This window comes from Lygodium microphyllum, chromosome 22 (assembly GCF_053477565.2).
Source record: "Lygodium microphyllum isolate KBCC chromosome 22, Lygodium_microphyllum_v1.1.10, whole genome shotgun sequence".
Lineage (NCBI taxonomy): Eukaryota > Viridiplantae > Streptophyta > Polypodiopsida > Schizaeales > Lygodiaceae > Lygodium > Lygodium microphyllum.
In genome coordinates this window covers 1,652,223-1,665,685 of record NC_141156.1, presented here as the reverse complement: position 1 = coordinate 1,665,685, position 13,463 = coordinate 1,652,223, and positions in this window count along the sequence as shown.

The window sequence follows — 13,463 nt, the reverse complement described above, 5'->3', positions numbered from 1 at the left end:
GATGACCTTTTGTTGAGCTTCTGTAGAGCCTCTGTCTCTATTATGTTTTTATTTTGTATGCCTCTATAAGTGTTTAGTGAAATGAATGTGTAGTTTGGGGAAGTTTTCAAATCTTAGAAAGAGATGAATATAAGTTCAAAATAGCTCAAAGAAGTGGAAGAAGTAGCTGCTGAAAACCCAAGTGAAGACTGAAGTGACAATGACACTGTTGAGTTGTGAAAGGGCATTAAAGTGGCTCTGGTGACTCTTTATATCAAGCATACCTCTTGGGAAGGGTATCCATGACCAAAGAGGGATTATGGCTGATTATTCTTGATTATATCAATGTACTATTGTGAGACAGAGCATGAGAGACAGTGAGAGTGAGAGATATCTAAATTTTCATTCAAAACTGGTGCGCAGATCGAACGCAGAATGCTCACGTGGTGAATCCCTGAAGGTCCCCAAAAACAATGAACTCTACCTTTTTGCACAAAAAACAATGTAAAAGCATGCACGACAAGAGGCAAGAGACAAATTGGGTTCAATCTCCCCCATGCCTTGTGTGAGCGCTTCACAAAGCATGTATTTAATGTATATTTCCAATCTTCATGCTCAATAATAGCCCAATTACGAAAATATGACAAGCTTTTTAGCTTTTGAGTTTGCTTTCTACAAAAATAGGAAAATAAAGCTAATGGACAGTGCCCATAGAGTCTAGCATGCCCAATTCCAATGTCCAAATAGAAATAACATATCCGGGCGCATAAGCGCATACAAAATAATAATCAATAATCAATGTCTCAATAGACATAATAAAATATAGACGTGGCGCCTATCAAAATATAGTCCAAATGTCGAATACCCGCTAGACTCCAATGCTTTCCTCCGCCACTGCTCCTATCTCTACACATCAACTGAAGCATTGACAATCGTTAGTAAAATAATACAATTAAACCGACAAAAGTGAATACCTAGCAATCTTCAGCTACATAAATAAATCAAATGGTTAGAAATAAATCCTAACCTTAATTTATTACGAGTGCGCACTCTAAACTCATAAACGTTTATTAATTTAATATGCATTTTGCGGAATCACCCGCTATGGAATCACCCATGTACACACTAAATTAATGAAATGCCTGAAAAGGACAGGCGTCCCCATCAACTTCTCGCACAAAGAATCCTCTTTGTGTATGAGCCCCGGTCATCTAAGTTTACGGAATCCACCGTAAAACTTCACGGAATCCACCGTGGAATATGCCTCCTGGCATCATACCCCCGGGGTGGGATAGCAATTGACCTCAATTGCTATTAGCTCAATGTGGAGCTAACAGAGTGGGGAAAGCATTTAAGTCTGTAGCGTGCATCCATTGTGCTTCCTCTACAGGATGATTCTTAAATTTTACTAGATATCTAGAATACCTTCGGCCAGTTCTAGTGGTCATGTAGTCAGTGTCTATGATGGCTTCTGGTTCAAGTATTTCAGTCTCTTCTTCTAGTAAAGGTGGGTTTTCATAGACAGGGTGGATAGGTAATTGGCCTCTAAATGGTCTCAATAAACTAATATGAAATGTATTATGAATTTTCCAATGAGATGGCAATTCTAACTTGAATGCATTATCATTAATCTTATGAATAATTCTAAATGGTCCATAGAATCTAGGAGCTAATTTGACAACTGGATGTCTATCTACACTTTGCAGTCTACGCTTTTCTATTCTAAGCCAAACATAATCATCAACTCTAAAATTCATAGCTTGTCTTTTCTTGTTGGCTTGTTTGGTATATGATTGTTGGGCTTTAGCAATCATATCCTTAACCTCATCAAAAATAGTGTTATGCATAGTAGCAATATCATCAGCACTCTGTATTCTATTAGACAAAGATGCAATAGGTGTAGATAATCTATATCCATAAATAACTTCAAAAGGTGCTTTCTTTGTAGATGTGTGCGGTGTATTGTTATATGCAAACTGTAATAAATGTAAATGAGTATCCCATGTATGAGGTTTAGAGATAGTGTATGCACGTAAAAGATCTAAAATAGTGCTATTTGTGGCTTCTGTTTGTCCATTTGTTTCTGGATGAAATGCAGATGAGAAATCAATCTTTGTGCCTAGATTTGCAAATAGTGTAATCCAAAAATTATTACAAAATCTAGAATCACGATCTGAAATAATCACTTTTGGCAATCCATGGTTAGTAAAAACAGTTTTCAAAAATAACTGTGCTGCTTGTGATGCTGTTAAAGTTTTCTTACATGCAATGAAATATGCTTGCTTACTAAATCTATCTACAATTGTCCAAATCATGTCATGGTTAGATTTAGTATTTGGTAAACCAGTAATGAAATCCATAGATATATGTTCCCAAGGTTTAGATGGAATAGATAAAGGCATTAATAATCCATACTGTTTACCATGATGTCTCTTTATTCGTTGACAAATCAAACATTCAGAAACGAAATTAGATACATCTGCATCCATATGCGACCAATAAAAATCTTCAGTTAACATGCGTAATGTAGATATGATACCTCTATGACCTTGATATGGGGGACAATGAATTTCATTCAAAACAAAAGATCGAAATGGAATAGTCACACACAGTCTCTTTTCAAAGAACATAAATCCATCATTATATGACAATGAATCAACAGGAATGAAATTATTTTGAACTAATTTTTGCCAATCAGAATGAAAAGTAATATCCTGGTGATATGTGTCTTTCATAGCAATCAAAGAATCAAAAGATATGATAGAAATATTATGAATTGCAGGTCTTCTACTCAATGCATCAGCAACTACATTTTCTTTTCCGGGTTGGTATTGAATGATAGGATGGAAACTTTGAATGAATGAGGCCCATTTGATATGACGGTCAGAAATTTGGGGTTGGCTAAGTAAATGTCTAATGCTTTGCTGGTCAGTCTTTATCATGAATTCTGAACCCATTAAATAATGCTTCCATTGTTTTAATGCTTGTACAACTGCTAATAGTTCCTTGTCATAAGTGGAATATTTGAGCTCAGAGGGTTTCAGCTTAGAACTAGAATATGCTATTGGATGGTTGTCTTGCATTAGTACAGCTCCTATTCCTGATCCGCTAGCATCGGTCACAACTAGAAAGAATGGTCTATTAAAGTCAGGTAATTGTAGAACAGGGGCATTGGTTAATGCACGTTTCAGTAAATCAAAGGATTTCTGCTGAGTTTCAGTCCATTGATAAACAATTCCTTTCTTGAGAAGTTTGGTTAATGGTAAAGCAAGTAATGAGAAATTACGTACAAACTTCCTATAGAAACTAGCAAGACCAAGGAATGAGCGTAATTCATGTACATTTTTAGGAACAGGCCAATGCAATATTGCGTCAATTTTCTTAGGATCAACTTTTATTCCTTCTTTTGATACAATGTGACCTAGATATTCTATTTCTGTCTTAAAGAATTCACTCTTTTCAGGATTTGCAAACAATTGATTTTCTTTCAGTAATTGAAAAACTAGTGATAAGTGCTCATAATGCTCTTTTTCACTTTGACTAAACACCAAAATATCATCAAAGAAAACAATCACACAATACTGTTATTTCATAAAAATACGGTTCATCATTCTACTGAAAGTAGCAGGTGCATTGGTCAATCCGAATGGCATGACTAAGAATTCGTAATGGCCAAACTGTGTCCTGAATGCAGTCTTAAATATGTTGGATCTATCTAGCCTCACCTGATGATATCCAGAATTAAGGTCAAATTTACTAAATATAGAAGATCCTTGCAGTTTGTCCATAAGGTCATCAACTCTAGGTATAGGATACCTATTCTTTACAGTGATCTTATTTAATGCTCGGTAGTCAATACACATACGATAAGTATTATTCTTTTTCTTGACTAAGAGCACAAGTGCACCGAATGGAGAACTGCTAGGTCAAATTAAGCCTCTATTTAGTAATTCTTCAACTTGACTCTGGATTTCTTTTTGCTCTATTTGATTGTGCCTATATGGTGCTTTGCAAGGTGGTTGTGTGCCAGGAATTAGATCAATCTTATGGTCTTCTGGACGTGATGGTGGTAAACCTGGTGGTAGGTCTTCTGCAAAACAATCCTTAAAATATGCAAGAAATTCCTTATGCTTAGGGTGCATATGATTTTCCTTTGCATGCAATTCATTCACCCAAATGAGATATGATTTAGTATTCTTGCGTAGTGCATGTTTTGGTTGAGTATGCGAAAGCAGTGGAAAAATATGAGATGCATGCATACCATATAATGTTATAGATTTTCCTTGAAAATTAATATTCATTGTGTGTGTAGAATAATCTATATTTGGATTATGCTGGTGTCTCCATGGCATTCCTAGAATAATGTCACTTGACTGTAATGGGACAACTAAGAAATTTCTTCGTTCACTATATGAACCAATTTGAATTTCTAAATCTTGAACTTCTTGTGTGCCATTGTACCTAGTGCCTAAAAATGCAGCTTTTATGCGATAATGCGTAGGTACAGTATGCAATTTCAATTCCTTTACCAATTTTGCTGAAATAAAGTCATGCGTACTACCGTCATCATGCAATATAGTTCTTTCTTTTCCATGCACCATACATTTCATAGTCAACAATGAATGTGGAGTAGGCATACCTGGTAAAGTGTCGGAAGTAGTAGTAATATCATCCTCTTCTTCAGTGAAATCCGGCATATCCTCATGCTCGTCTTCGTCCATGGCTCCAAGGTAGTTGATATGTGCTGGTGGCTTCTTTGAATGACAATTTGCTGCGAGATCCCCTGGCTGGTGACACTTGTAGCATACTATTGGCTTGGCTTTGGTTACATTATTTGCAATGGCTGGGAGTCTGGGTACATTTGGATTTGCTTGTGGAATAGGATTTGGATTTGGATTGACAGTGGATGGTAATGCAGGTGGTTTAGGCCAATTCTTGCGGAAAGATGGTGATGAGAAACGACCTGGATTAAACCTTCTAAAATTGGAATTGAATTGTTTAGATCCATAATTACCGTTGGCTTGGAATGGCTGTGGTCGTCGATCTCTTCCGCGTAGCTTATCTTTAGTGTCGTGAGCTAAGGAGATGGCGTCTTCAAGGGTAGCAGGCTTGAACATGTTCACTTCAGCGTAGTAATGTCCAAGAAGTCCAGACATATACTTCCGCTTATGTGTCGTCTCTGGTACGTCTTCAAGCATACGTAGCTGTAGGAGTGCATTCCAAAAACGCTCTGTATACTGTGGAATAGGCTCACGATCTCGCTGTTGAAGTAAATCCCATTGCTTGATAGCCTTCTCATGAAATTGTGGTGGAAGGAAATTTTGCATGAACTTCTTCTTGAAATCTTCCCATGTAACAGGACATTCTATGCTCTTGCGGACTACAGTCCACCAAAGTGATGCTCTGTCTATCAGATGATTAGTAACACACTTGATTTTATCTTTTTCGGGATAAGTTTCCTCATGAAAATAGTCATCAAATTGGCTAATGAATGATAAAACAGTCTTTCCTTCTCTTATGCCATTGAAAGTGCGAAACTTGAAACTTCGTTTACTTATCTTGGATTCCTTGCGAATGGTTTGTGCTTCAAGAGTGGCGTCGATGGTACGTCGAATCAAATCTTCAGCTTGAGGTTCTTCTTTATCGGTGGACGCTCTTTGTAGTTTTGTCAATTGCACTTGCAATGCTTGCCTAGCCCTTCGCTCTTCTTCCAATTGTAGCATGATTAGATCCAGCTTTTGTTCCATGGTAGGCTCAGGTAGGTCGTCTTCAGCCATAGGATCATCCATATGTGGGGTAGTCATCGTGTAAAACTCAACAAACCTTTCTCACTCAAAATCAGTTAGCGGGATGAGCGTAGCTCAAATTTGGGGTTACAAGGCTATGTATTTTTGGGTATTTTCTTCTTTAATTTTCAGAAATTCTGCAATATTTCTGTCTCCGTTTGCTGAAAGTACTTCAACGAACTTGTAGAATTGTAGAACAGCTTGCTGCGAACAACTTTCCAATTCAGAGTTTTTGCATACGAATAAGTCTTCTAGGAGTTTTAAGCATTAGTCAGTTCTGATTTAGTCTGACTTGCAGAGTTGCAGACTTAGCAGACTTGCAGAGTTGTTGACTTGCTGAACTTAGGCCGACTTGCAGAACTTGCAGAACTTGATTACCGTCGACTTGCGAAACTTAACTTCAGAAGTGCGAGACCCGGAGTTGGCCGACTTGTCTGCCCTGTGTGACTTGCACTGGCTTAAGCTTAAGTGATTAAGCTTAAGCTTATGAAGCTTAATGGTGGACTAAACAGGCATCGTCGATTTCGTGAGGGAGGGGGGCCGTTTTTTGGCCGCGCGATAATTTCGGAGGCCTCTTCTTGAGCTCGACGTTAAGTTTTGAAGCTTGATAAGCTTGTTAAGCTTTCTCTTAAGCTTATTGAAAGAAGTAATGATAAAAACAATGGAGCTTATCTCTGTAACTCCACGACTTGATGATGGAGATGTTTGCGTGGTTCTCCGCCTGCAGAGCTTGGTCCTTCGCGATCTGACAGTGGAAACAGGGGTTCTTGATCGCCAGAAGTCTGCCTGTATCGACGGTTCGCGATGAGATTGACTGTAGAGCCCGTTTGTCCCTGGAACTCCGCCTTCGCCCGAGATTGGTAGCGATTGGAAGCTCTTGATCTCTGCTCTGCTCTGATACCACTGGTGCGCAGATCAGACGCAGAATGCTCACGTGGTGAATCCCTGAAGGTCCCCAAAAACAATGAACTCTACCTTTTTGCACAAAAAACAATGTAAACGCATGTACGACAAGAGGCAAGAGATAAATTGGGTTCAATCTCCCCCATGCCTTGTGTGAGCGCTTCACAAAGCATGTATTTAATGTATATTTCCAATCTTCATGCTCAATAATAGCCCAATTACAAAAATATGACAAGCTTTTTAGCTTTTGAGTTTGCTTTCTACAAAAATAGGAAAATAAAGCTAATGGACGGTGCCCATAGAGTCTAGCATGCCCAATCCCAATGTCCAAATAGAAATAACATATCCAGGCGCATAAGCGCATACAAAATAATAATCAATAATCAATGTCTCAATAGACATAACAAAATATAGACGTGGCACCTATCAAAATATAGTCCAAATGTCGAATACCCGCTAGACTCCAATGCTTTCCTCCACCACTGCTGCTATCTCTACACATCAACTGAAGCATTCACAATCGTTAGTAAAATAATACAATTAAACCGACAAAAGTGAATACCTAGCAGTCTTCAGCTACATAAATAAATCAAATGGTTAGAAATAAATCCTAACCTTAATTTATTACGAGTGCGCACTCTAAACTCATAAACGTTTATTAATTTAATATGCATTTTGCAGAATCACCCGCTATGGAATCACCCATGTACACACTAAATTAATAAAACGCCCGAAAAGGACAGGCGTCCCCATCAACTTCTCGCACAAAGAATCCTCTTTGTGTATGAGCCCCGGTCATCTAAGTTTACGGAATCCACCGTAAAACCTCACGGAATCCACCGTGGCACGGAATCCACCGTGGAATATGCCTCCTGGCATCAAAAACAATGTATTTATGAGTGAGAGATCATGAGAGAGACTTTGAAGTCTATGAAACTATTGAATATGAATACTATGTGATGATTTATATTCAAAGTGGAGCATTCCTTTGTGTTCTCTTATTATTTTGATGAAGAATATGAAGAATGTGTTGAAGTTTTGCTGTATAAATCCATGGGAGAATTGTTATATGATATTGCATGAAGATTTGAGAAGATCAGTGTTGTTTCTCTTCTTGTGGTTGATTAAATTATGAATAGCATGCTTGTTGATGATAGAAGATATATTTTCTTGCAATAGATTCCCTATTTTCTTGGTGTCTCTCTTGGGGTTCCATTCATCCATATCTTTATGTGTGGCATTGCTTGTATGATTGCATGGCATAAATATGACTTTGCACTATTTCTCAAATCATGTGTAGTTGAGCATGGACTTCATCTTCAAAACATATCTTTGCTAGCATACACTGCATGATATCAAAGCAAGTACATTTGAGAAAATATCACTTGTTGAAGACTCAAGGGAGATAGTGGGCTTAAGGCACATGAGAGAGAGCATTTAGAAAGCACTTAAAAGTCTTTGAGGGACCCTTTGAAGAATTAAATTTATTTAAGATACATTGTTATAAATCCAGAATATTCAAGCAAGAACCCTTTTTGAAGGACCATTTGAAGAAATGAGTGATTATACGGTCTTTGATCTATGTGTTGGACCATGGATACGAGGGTTTCTTTATTTAGTGGGGATATGGTAATGCCATTTCCAATTCTTAGTGTTTATTTCTACAACAATTAGTGAATTGTGTTAGAGAGATATACGAGGCTAGCCTTAAAAGGCTTGATGTTGACTACATCATTTTTTAGCTCTAATAACAGAGATTGTTGGATCATTAAAAATTTTGTAGAAGAAGTGAAAGTGACATATATTGGATTGACTAAAGCTAGTCCAAAGACTATTAGGTGAAGAGCACATGTAGTTCATCCAATCATTGCAATCTAGCTTGAATGGTCCCTATGGTCAAGAGGTGTGGAAGAAGAGATTGTTCCAATGTACAAAGAGTTGGAGAGGAGTAGATGGATGCAGTCCACCATTTTTGGGCCGATGTAATGGGCATGGCATTGTTTTTGGGATTTTTTCGAGAAGAAGACTCACAGAAGGGAGTCAAGTAGAGAAGGTACAATGCTGAATAGGTTGGCTACAATCAATGTATGAAGAACAATGTTATTCATAAATTATGAGGCTCAATAGTTTGGAGGTGTTACATGTTTATCGAGTTTGGTTCACCATTACACTACAATTTTTCATGGTTTTAAAGAGTGCCTACTATTATTGCTGGAGGATTGACTAGATTTGTAGTGGGTCAATATCAATTGATAGAGATCAACCATTGTGGCAATTGTTGAGATGGTTTTCATTAAGATTTTGAGGGACTGTATGTTGATTGAGTTTGCAAATAGCATATCAACTTACTAAAGGTTCTATCCTAAATTGTGATGTAGACTGCTATCACGATATTTTGGGGACTACAATGATGCCATTGCAAGAGAAGGGTTCGTATTGAGGTAGAATTGCCAACAAAATTCCATCACCTACTTGTCATGAGAGGAAGGAAAAGAACGAGATGGCCTTGATAGTGAGTTGCTGGAGTAGTATCATATTTTAAGGTGGTGGTGTGTTTTTTAGCAGAGAAAAGCCTCAAAGGCTTCTAAAAATTTAGAAAACATAAGGAAAAGCAAGTTATAATTTTAAAACACATATCATCTTGAGATGTGGAAAAAACTATATAAACCCTTGAAGGGTTAGAATCGGGGGGACCCTTATTTTTGTTTTGCTTAAATCTTGATTGAGAAGAGAAGAGGGCCACACAAGAATCAAGTCAGAGTGTAGAAACAAGAGTTTCTTTTTTTAGTAGTGCCTATACCATTTCAGTCTTCAAGCTTTGTGAAAATGACAAGTCTTGTGGATTTTCGAATACATGGACAAATTGAGGTAAGATTTTATGACGTGGATATTTATTATTGATTTGTGTGTGTTATAAGTTTCTATATTGGCACTCCTTGTCTTCTTCTTTTTGGGTTGTGTGAGATGATTATCTTCAAACACCATCCCAAAATAACACGAGCTAACTTAAGTATTCACATGTAATGCAAATGTTTCTTACTGATTGCATCTTTTCATAGCTTTTCACCATGTGAATCATCCACACATTGTGTTGAGAGGTGGAAAAAGCTATATAAATCCTTAAAGGGTTAGAATAGGGGGTCCCTTTTTTTTTTTGGTTCAAGTCTTGATTGAGAAGAGAAGAGAGCCACACAAGAATTATATCGGGTTGTAGAAAAAATAGGTTCTTTTTTCAATAGTGCATATACTGTTTGAGTGTTCGGTAGTGCATATACCGTTCGAGTCTTTGAGCTTTGTGAAAATGACAAGTCTTGGGGATTTTTGAATATATGGAGAAATTGAGGTAACATTTTATGACATGGGTAATTATTATTTCTTCATGTTTGTTGTATTCTACGTCTACGTGAGGCAACATTGTCGTTGGTTGACTTGTATATCAAACAATTATTCTTGTTAGATTCTATCTTTGGAGGACAAAGTCAATAAATATGTTGGCACTCCTTGTCTTCTTGTTTTCAAGTTGTGTGAAAGGATTATCTTCAAACATTTCTCATGAAACATCTTTTTTTGGGGTGCAACTAAGGAGTATCAAAAATTGACTTCGTGTGAGGTTTCTAAATTTTTGTGCTTGAGACCATTTTCTAATGGTCAATTCTTTTCTAGAATTTCATGGTATAAAAGGAGAGAATCCTTAGCGACTTCTTGAAAAATTGGAGCTTGGATGTATAATCCAACCAATCACTAACTTGACCTTGAAACTTCACATTTTAAAATTCCAGTTATTGGATGTAGGTAGAAATTGATTTGAGATTATGAGAAAAATCTCAAATTGAGAAATACTTATATTCCTACGAAATATGAAGCTACCAAACATGTGTTTCTTAAAGGATTTAAAAAAGCTGAAACTTTCCAAGATCTTTGGCAAAAAATAGAAACTTGCCAAAAAAAAAGACCAGACCACAGAATTTTCCACTCTAGAATACATCCAACTTTGGGATTGTTGGAATAAATCATTAGACCTAGAAGAGAAAGCACCCTAAATATTAAAAATGAAAAATTTTGTGGAAATTTTACAAGGTCAGATGAGAGCAAAACTAGACATTAAAGATCCAAGAACTTTCAAAGAAGTAGTAATGTAAGCAATAGACAAAGAGAGAAATTTTGAGAAAATAAAAATGAGAGAACCATATAGAACAACAGACATTTGAAAAATAGACCAAAACAGGTGATCCTGTTTTTTTACAAACCGGATTTCTACCACAAAATTTGGCCAAAACCCCTATCAAGAGCTTTACCATACCTTAAACCCTACATCTTATCACTTTGGGTTTACTCTTCAAGCACTAGGTATGCTACATTGCTTCTCGGTTATGATAAATCTAGCAAGAGGGGGGAACAAGTTCTTACAAGGGATGTCAATATAAAGGGTAAAAGGGATGGGTTATCTTAGTAAAGATGGAAATCTATTACACCTAGGGGTTGAGTGAGTACATAGATTTTTTCAAAGGACTAGCCTCCAACTACACGTGGGTTCCACCTGCATCACCAAGATTTGGGAACTATCACCATCATTAGAAAACATCTCACCCTTGTACACAAGTCAATGTCCACATCATGGTGTGATTTGGATCTTACACAAAAGCTTACAAGCATGGACCCCCTCTGTCACATACTTATATGTATTTATATATATATATATATAACTAAAGATAAAGCATCTTTTGGAAGCCATTTTTTATAATTTCAATAAATCCCAAGGGAAAGTAAATTTCAAGAAAATTCCTATGCTGTCGACCTTGGTCTACAAAGTTACAGAAGAAAATTTTTTCAAATTCTTCACCAATTTGAAGTTACGAAGGTGCAGACTGCTAGCTGCACACAATTTTCTTCTCTCTTTCACCCTTATCGCATCAACATTCTATTTTATACTTCTTGTAAATATATTATAATAATGTGCTTTGGATACCCACGTCTTGTAATCTAGCTCTCTTTCTCTATCTTGTCTACAACAACCCTTGGCTTCTTGCATGATGACCAAGGTGGGGACTTGTCCCATCCACTATTCTTCATATTTTCAAAGATGCCATACATAATCTAGGATTATGTTAATCAAGAGGATTAGCTTAATCTAATCTCTCATGGATGCTATATAAGGTGCCTATAGAGATGTAAAATAGACACAATGGTAAGCACATGAGAGCACTCTAGAACACCCTCATGCTAGTTTATCTCTTTGAGGTAAGCTATGAGTGGGTCTCTTTTATTATGTAGTATTCCATGAATACATAATGGCAAGCTTCCTCTACCTCTTCTCCTCTTGTCTCCCTCTCTTCTCATCTCTCTCTCTCTCTATCTCATATTCTAATATGGTGTCTAGATCATATGTACTCTCTTCTAATTCTCCTTTTACATTCATACTTAAACTTATTAAGTAAGACTTTCCATATGCTCTATTGGTGTGGAATCCTTATTTTCTCATGTTATATATATGTTCATGGGAAAATTTAGGATCCATCACCTCTCTTAACCTTCCATCATCTTCATTTTTATTAAGATGGGCTACAAATTCTCTCTGGTGAAATTATATTTTAGTTCTTTCTATTCTCTTTGAGGAAAGGGATGCCCTAGTCCATCCTCCCTTTGGCTAGGTGGTACTCTTCTTTAGCTGTCTTAGTGAGGATTGGAGGCTGGGTGGGTGAGAGGCAACCCACTCATCTTTTCAGCTCTCATTTTTTGTGACCCCTACTTAGGACTTCTCAAGCTATGCTCTATAATTTCTATGAAGGAAGATGCATCTAAGGAGTTGTCATCTTCTTCAATGAGTGTTTGTCAAGGAATCACTAAGGAGGAATCTTCATCAAACCATATTCAAGAGATTCATTGCTCAAGAGTACCGCTATGGTCTCCAAAAGAAGCTTAAGAGAAGAAAAATCTTTATCAAAAAATGGCACGTATGCGGGTAAAGAAAGTTAATTACACACACCCTTCTTTACTTGAGGAGACATCTTCCTCTCATCAAGTCTCCAAGCTAAGGCATTGTGTTGAGTGCTTGGTGTCTAGTGTAAAGATACTCCCTAAGGAGCCTCGTCTTCAAGTGGTGAAGGCGCTTTCAAATTTGAGGATTAATAACTTTTTGGAGGGGGAGTTACATATCAATGGTGTACAATATTGGCAAGAGGCTACATATGGTAATGCGCTTCAACTACTACTAGCAAGAAGGCTCAAAGTAATTGAGAAGGTAGCTATTGAAGCCTATGAACTTTACAAGGCTGATGATGGTCACACCAAAGCTAGACTAATCAGTGGTGAGGAAATCCTTCGCATCTCTCGAATAGTGGGATCTAAGAGGCTAAAAATTCAACAACACGCTTCATGAAAGTTTATAGTGGAAATTTGTAGTTAATGCATAAAGGAATACTCCTATTTTTTACAACTTTCAATCGGTTCAAAACATTAAGGTGGATGTGTGCATTAGTAGAAAGATACATTTTCAGCAAAGGTTGGTATTCTATTTTGGAGCTCAGAGGTTGAGAGAGATCTTGTTGTCCCATGATCCCATAATATTCCCTATTTTTGATTATAACATCTCATTTAATGTGCACATATTCATTCTACCCTAAGTGCATCCCATGAACCATAGGGATTTGTATGGACCTATCATTCCTTTTGCTAGGTAAACCGTGCACATAATAGTTAGCACAAAGCTCAGGCTCCATAATATCTTAAGGGGCTTACTCGGACCTCGTTGTCTTGCTAACACTAAAATCTCCAATAGTGCAGCGATAATGGTCAAAG